This window comes from Acanthaster planci, linkage group LG01 (assembly GCF_054643075.1).
Source record: "Acanthaster planci isolate LZ-2023a linkage group LG01, COTS_SCS, whole genome shotgun sequence".
NCBI lineage: Eukaryota > Metazoa > Echinodermata > Asteroidea > Valvatida > Acanthasteridae > Acanthaster > Acanthaster planci.
The window spans coordinates 9,856,404-9,863,137 of record NC_141777.1 but is presented as its reverse complement, the minus strand read 5'-3'; the positions used below and the strand labels follow the sequence as shown (position 1 = coordinate 9,863,137).

The 6,734-nt window shown below is 38.8% G+C and overlaps 1 protein-coding gene and 1 long non-coding RNA gene across 2 annotated transcripts in view; one reads left to right on the top strand and one right to left on the bottom strand.

The window, feature by feature from the left end:
* The first annotated feature begins 860 nt into the window (after window positions 1–860).
* LOC147800314 (uncharacterized) overlaps window positions 861–6,734 on the top strand; it is a 30,229-nt gene continuing 24,355 nt past the window's right edge. The window contains exon 1 of the mRNA XM_087135150.1: window positions 861–1,139. The gene's annotated coding sequence lies outside the window, so the exon portion shown is untranslated. The remainder of the gene's footprint in view (window positions 1,140–6,734) is intronic.
* LOC147800315 (uncharacterized) lies at window positions 897–3,790 on the bottom strand. Its single transcript, XR_015424959.1, has 2 exons — window positions 2,735–3,790; window positions 897–2,118 (listed from the first exon to the last, which is right to left on the bottom strand). It is a non-coding gene; the product is annotated as an uncharacterized LOC147800315 (long non-coding RNA).

The following is a 6,734-nucleotide window of genomic DNA, read 5'->3' as shown; positions in this document are numbered from 1 at the left end:
CGCCTAAATTACACTACAAACCTGCGTCATATCAATCTAGCCGGTTAAGTTATGCATAGTTTCGATTATCTTGTGTCAGCAATTCGAAATATAAACGTATTTGCCAATGGGCAAGGGTATGCTCATTTTACATTGACTGTGCACTATCACAACTAAAACGTCAATGTATTTCGGATGGATTTTTTCTCATAGAAAATCTTTTGAAATTTATTGACTAAACTACGACAAAACTGCGACATACATGTAAAAAGGAAACATAATAAACTTCTGTTGGTTTTGCATGATATTTTGCCCTCGTGCTAAGCAGAATGCGTTGCTTAGGTGTGTCTGACATGGTAAGATAACAATCGTTTTATTTAAAAAATATAACTGTGTAATCCCAGACGAATGAAAGTCAGTAACTCTTGCTTATGCAACTCACCTAGACTCCTAGAGCATTTTCACCTATCTTTGATGCAAGATTAAACATTATCTCTAAAAAACTATTTACATAAATGTTTGACCTTTCTCACTACTCGATAACATGATACATGTAACACTTGCATTCGTCATAAACAAGCTCTGGTTGCGAGAAATGCATTAACTGCATCAATATCAAGTTGTACTCCTCTCAAATAAGAATTAGTCTTGTTCCCTTTAGTTAATGAGGTAGTGGTAAAGAAGATTTCGTAATGGACTTTATTGACCACAATGTGAAGTTTTAAAACTGTGGCAGAGGGACTGGGAACTACTCTAATGCTACAGCCACATCAGAGATTATTGTTTATGGCTGAAGCTGTTCACTGTAGCTTTTGCAAGGCGATATTAAAGTCATAGCCCTGAAGTGGCCGTGTATTGTGTAAGCAAGACTCGTGTACAAAATGTACGACCGGGTCGCGTCGATGCACGTCACATCATTTGCACTGTAGCCAAACGAGCAACAACGCGAAGACGAAGACATGCGTGACGGACGCGACGAAGTAGGACCGAAAAGCTAGCAGAAAGAATACCGTCAGGGGGCTAGTGCTTGCGATGCAAACGTCGACGATATCCCTGTGACATGCATGAAAACTGACAGAGATCCCTCTGTATTGCAAATGACTCAGATCTGACCTATGTCCTAAAGAAGTGACATCGGCTTGCAGGACGGATCCAACAAGGTGAGCAGTAGCGTACTCGCGTAAGTCGTAGTCGTACATTAGTGTACACGTACAGTACATGTACTGTATGCCTAGGCCTACGTGTAATTGCCAGTAAAGGTTAAACGTTAGCCTGACCTTCATCAGTTCATGGAATTCCGAATAAGTGATAGCTGCTATTGAACTTGCTAAGACTGTTATGGGCTACATACATGTATACCGGTAACTAAGATTAAGAATGAAAGGCCAACAATAGCAACATGTTGTCTTGCCTGGTGTACCAAACGTGTCGAATTTTTGGCAAGAGTTCCACACACAGACATCACTTTACTGTGATTGTGAAGTTGACACTTTTGTGCATAACAAACTACTAGTACTAGCCTGGCTCAGGTTGGATGTTGTCTTAAGTTAAAAATAGTTATCCACCAGAGACTGGTTTTTGACGGAATAAGACTTTTTCTTTAACTTGAAAAACAAACAAACAAATGGCTTATATTTTCCCCCCGGGAAATCTCCTGAAAAAAGAAATCTGCTTTGATAAAATTTACTCCTCTGTGGGTTGGAAGCTTCAGAGACTGTGACAAGGTGTGAGTCTGACTATAAAATGTATCCCTTGTCAGGAGAGGGGTAAGGCTGCAATTCAGTACTTAATATGTGTCCAATGCAAGCAGTTTTCAAACACACACTGGCCCCATGGTGTTAAATACATGTAGATGGAGATTGCAAGTTCAGTTGGTCAAAATCAGTGGAAGACACAGCACTTATCCCTGTCATCAATATCTGAGTCGCTATCATCATCATCGGTGGTGGTGGTACTCCGAAGCGATGTTGTGTTCTGGTGCAAGAGCATGACTTAGATCAAGTTGAGGTGGAGAAATCACACAAGGCTTCTTTGGTTCATTCATGTCAACATCACACCAAAATGCTTTTGTAAGCATTGATGGTGAATAATTCCTGTAGGCACATGCCCTAGACCACAGCACGGGCTTGTGCACATGTTCTGCAAGATGAGAAAGTAACATGTAGTGGTATTTTGCTGTTGGATGTCGCATGTTGGTTGTAATATCTAAGGCCTAATGAATATTTATTGTAATCTATTTTTGTGAAAATATCGATTCATATTAGTGTATTTTTTATTTTGCAGGCCTTAATTGTAAAAACCCCACACAGTCACTTTTACCTTAATATTTGTTGAAAGAATGGATTGAAAGAAAAAACTTACATTGAATTACCTTTCTAAAAAACATAAAATGTATTAATTTTGATGTTTAATATGCATGCAGGAACTGATAATTTTCATGGAAAAAAATAAGCTTTTGCAACATGCCAACTCATCCCTCCAAATCATAATGTGAGGGCAAAACTATTTCCCAGATAGTGAGAAAATGATATTTAGGAATACATTTGTCTTTTCGAAGTGTCTGTACCTCTCCTGCATGCTCAGTTGTCAGTGGAGTCACGTGACTTCAGTCATACATGTACATGAGCAGTGATTTTGAAACATTGTTATCTTAAACACTGTAATGAATATTAATTGCCCTCAATGTAGAATGCTTTTCCATCTTGTAAACTTGCTCTAAATACATAAACTCTGTATATTTACAAGAGTAACTTACTGCTAAAGCCTTCACATTTCTCGGTCAACGGGGATAAGAGAAGATCTTCAGTAAGTCTGAAGCTATTTACATCACTTGAAGTTGTGTACATCATACTGCGTAATGCAGAAGGTAAGGACATGAAAACAGGACCACCCACAATACACTGTTAGTCACAATCAAAGATCGTATTGTGCCGGTACCACGTAGTGTTATCGCCATGGGTGCCATTCGAGTGTGAACGTGAATGCACAGGCGCAGGCATATTTGCCTGTCGTGGTGCCTGCACCTGTTGCATTAACATAGCGTATTCTTACCCAAATGGTGCCAATGCGATTTCAACATTTTACACGTATTCGGGGTGAACTTACTTACTTGCTATACAATCTTTGGTCACAATGCAATGTAGACGATGTCCACTGGGCTAGGGCATAGCCATGCTATTGAACATGTTGAAACTTGAAATATGTACATTTTAAGTCACACACTGTTAGATCAGTTACAAAATGATTCTCTAATCATTTCCCATTGTCTTTAATGTGGCTATTGTATGTAGGCCCTACATCAGTTTTACTTTTGAAATTGTAGGTGCAACATAGGCCTAGTGGCGAACTGTGACTTTGATTGGAAATCAAAATATTACAAAACTGTAAGTATTGACATCTGGTCCGTGTTCTCGGGCATTCACCACGTTCAGGAGACAAGTTCTTTTGTTAGGGAAATTTGAAATGAGTATTTTCGGCCCCCACAAAATTGTTGAAATATCGATTGTATGTCCCCACAACTACATTGCAGGAGTGGGTGGACCGGCAAAATGCACCCATTTTTTCCTTTTTTGTTGACAGTTTTTAGCCAAATTATTGTTTTCATAATTTTTATGTTCCTCTTGCATCAAGGTTTTTCATGATTTTATCATACATTCTTGCTGTTTTGTTTTGTATTATGAGCATGTGTTGTCCCACAAAAAGCATGAACTGCATCTGGGCTAGGGATCATGATCAGGTTACGAGGTCAGATTTACAGTGTGGTCACAAGACTACCACAAAGAGCCTGGGATTGTGCTGCTTGTGCACGTGCTACAATTCAGTAAGCAGTACATCAGCAATCAGGCAATCTTGCAGTTACTGGCTGGACATTGCAACTTGTCAGATCACAGTGGTAGTGTGCCAATGCTGTGTATCCCAGTGTAAAAGGACATCCAAGTGTAGAAGGACGAAGTGTGGGATAATTTCCTATTCAAATAAAAAATGATGGGGATGGCAGAAAAACTTACCTTTTTGCTGGCCTGTGTTGAGAAACCTTGAGTAACTCAGGTCAACCACAAATGTATACCTATGACACAGAGAATGGGGTTTCTTAATGTCAACTCTGTACCCAGGACAACTCATACCCTCGGGTCAACTCATACCCCAAATTGACACCCTGGTCAACTCTGCATCCAAGTCAACTGATACCCAGGTCAAGCCATTGCCAGAGTTAACTCGGCCCAGTACATTCATCTTGGGACTTTGGGTAACTACAGATAGCTTAAGTTACTGGGCTCTGAAGTCAGTTGGAACTTTATTCCTGCTGCATGTACCAGTAACTGTGACTTTGCAAAAGCAGAATTGTTCCAAACTTCACATTTTATTGAAGAATCAGGAGCTGGATGGTTACATGTACATGTACATGCACGTTACACAAACAGTTACACAATTTTGTCATTTATTTTCGTCTCTGTGGATACTTTAGAGTAGTGTAAACAAGCATTTTAGTTTAATCATTGGGTTTATGGAATATTCATAAATACCTCAGACAGTCTCCCTATTCAACAACTTGCAACTTGACCATGTATTCACATTTCATAATGTTCGCTGAGAAGTGATAATGCCCACTGCAGAAATCTCACACTGGCACCTGGATAAAGACAGTTTAATCTATTCTGATTTGTCAAGAGTCTGTAGACGGCTTGCCAAGTCCATATAAGGAATATACATGTACCAGTACCATAAAAAGGACGGGAGTGTTCGGGAAATTGAAAGTAAAATTCTAGAACAACATTGTTGGAAATCCATTATACAATATACATGTATTGACTTCTCTTGACTGTCTGACTAAAAAAGGTATTTATGAATGGGAATAAATGATTATGTGCTCGGCCGGTTTTAAACTACCGGTAACTTTTAAGACTGGCTCAGGAGATTGAATACTGATAATGCCCAGGCCGCATTGCATCCATTCTCTTGAGCCGGTCTTACATACCTTAAGTGTACATTTAAGACCGGCTAAGCTCATTTTACATGTATTCTTTTTAATCAATTTTCATTGATGATTTTAACCTTAAGTTTACTTCATTTTACATAATACATGTACATAAAACGTCAGGCTGTTTCATTCAGTTTTTGCATGATCAAGTTGACAATTTCACAACTTTGTCCATGTACATGTAACATCTTGCCTGCTGAATAAACATTAAGATCATGCAGATTCATGACAGCTTGATTCAAGCCTTTTCCTGGCCGCAGGTAAGGAAACAATGTGTGATACAAGGGCTATCTTGTTCATTTCAGAAACACTTTTGGGGGAATGTTTTCAAAATTTGGGGAAGCTTGATAAATTTCACAGCTGCAAACCTAACTGAAATCGCCTACATTTACATATACGGTACATGTTGTTCTGTTTGTCCATTGCAGAAAGGGGAATTAATTTTATGCTTTTGATTTGAAAACTGATTGACTAATCATACGCCCTAAATAATGCAAAATGAAAATGCAATGAAAAACATGCATGCTTTTAAAACATTTTTCAGTATCTCAAATAAAACAATCACTTTGCTACCTGATACACGTACAAAGATGAGCGTGAGTTGACTTGAGTACAAGTTGAGTTGGGAGTAGTAGGGTACATACATGTACATGTACATTCCGTTGCTGAACTCCGCCTAAAATGTTTGCCACCTGAAATTGATGGTCTGATGTGGCATTCTCCTGTACAGTGGGGTTGTACCCGTATCAATAAGTGAAACAACACCCACAAAGGGACTGTACACAATTACATGTAGAAGTTGCACATACATGTACTTCAAAGTTTATGTGTACATGTATACACATGTACTTCCCCATGGTACCTGTGTAGTGAGTATACTGTACTGGTCACATGTGTGTGTTGTTGTGTGCTTTAACATGTACACACAAGTTACATTGTATACATGTACATGTGTATGTAGTTGCCCAAGCAGATTCCACACATTGCACATTACATGTATGTCATGTACATGTTAGCCTACATGTAAATTGTTTATGGCATTGAATCATTTCATCTGTATTGCATCACATTTTTTAATGGTTTTAGGTAATTCTGTGATCCATTCTCAAAATTACATCACATTTGCTGCGTGCAATTTGTAATACAATTTCCGACTGAGATTTCTAATCAAAAAAATGAATAAAAAAATCTTTGGAGATTTTTGACAAACTTGTAGTCACCCGAACAATTATTGGTAAATTAGGTCAAAGAGGATGAAAATCCCATGACCCAATTGCTGCATCACAGGGACCACACGTACAAAACATGTATGTAGACAGGCTATACAATACGACCGTTTCACAATAGTGCACCACCAAGAGCTTGCAATGCGTTGGCCAATCACAATGCGCGAAATTTGTTGACCCAATGCGCATTTGGAAATCGTTGACAAATTTTGCGCATAATGGTTGGCCAGCGTGTTGCAAATTCTTGGTGGCACAATATTGTGAATTCCCCGTATTGCACATGCAACTTGGAAAGTTTTCGCTGTGGAGAAATCATGTGCAGTGTGCATGAGATTGGTTCCTGCCGTCGCACTGTGCCGCAGATACACAGTCGATGGCAAATATTCTGACTCCCCCCCAGTTTTTACTTTAATCATTTATTTTGTGTTTTCTGTCCATAACTAATTGATTGCGACACAAAATCAACTTTTGCTCTACAAACATATTTGCTATACTTGTACATGTACAAAATTTGGAATGAAATCACTCACGCTCATTGCATGAATTTGTAC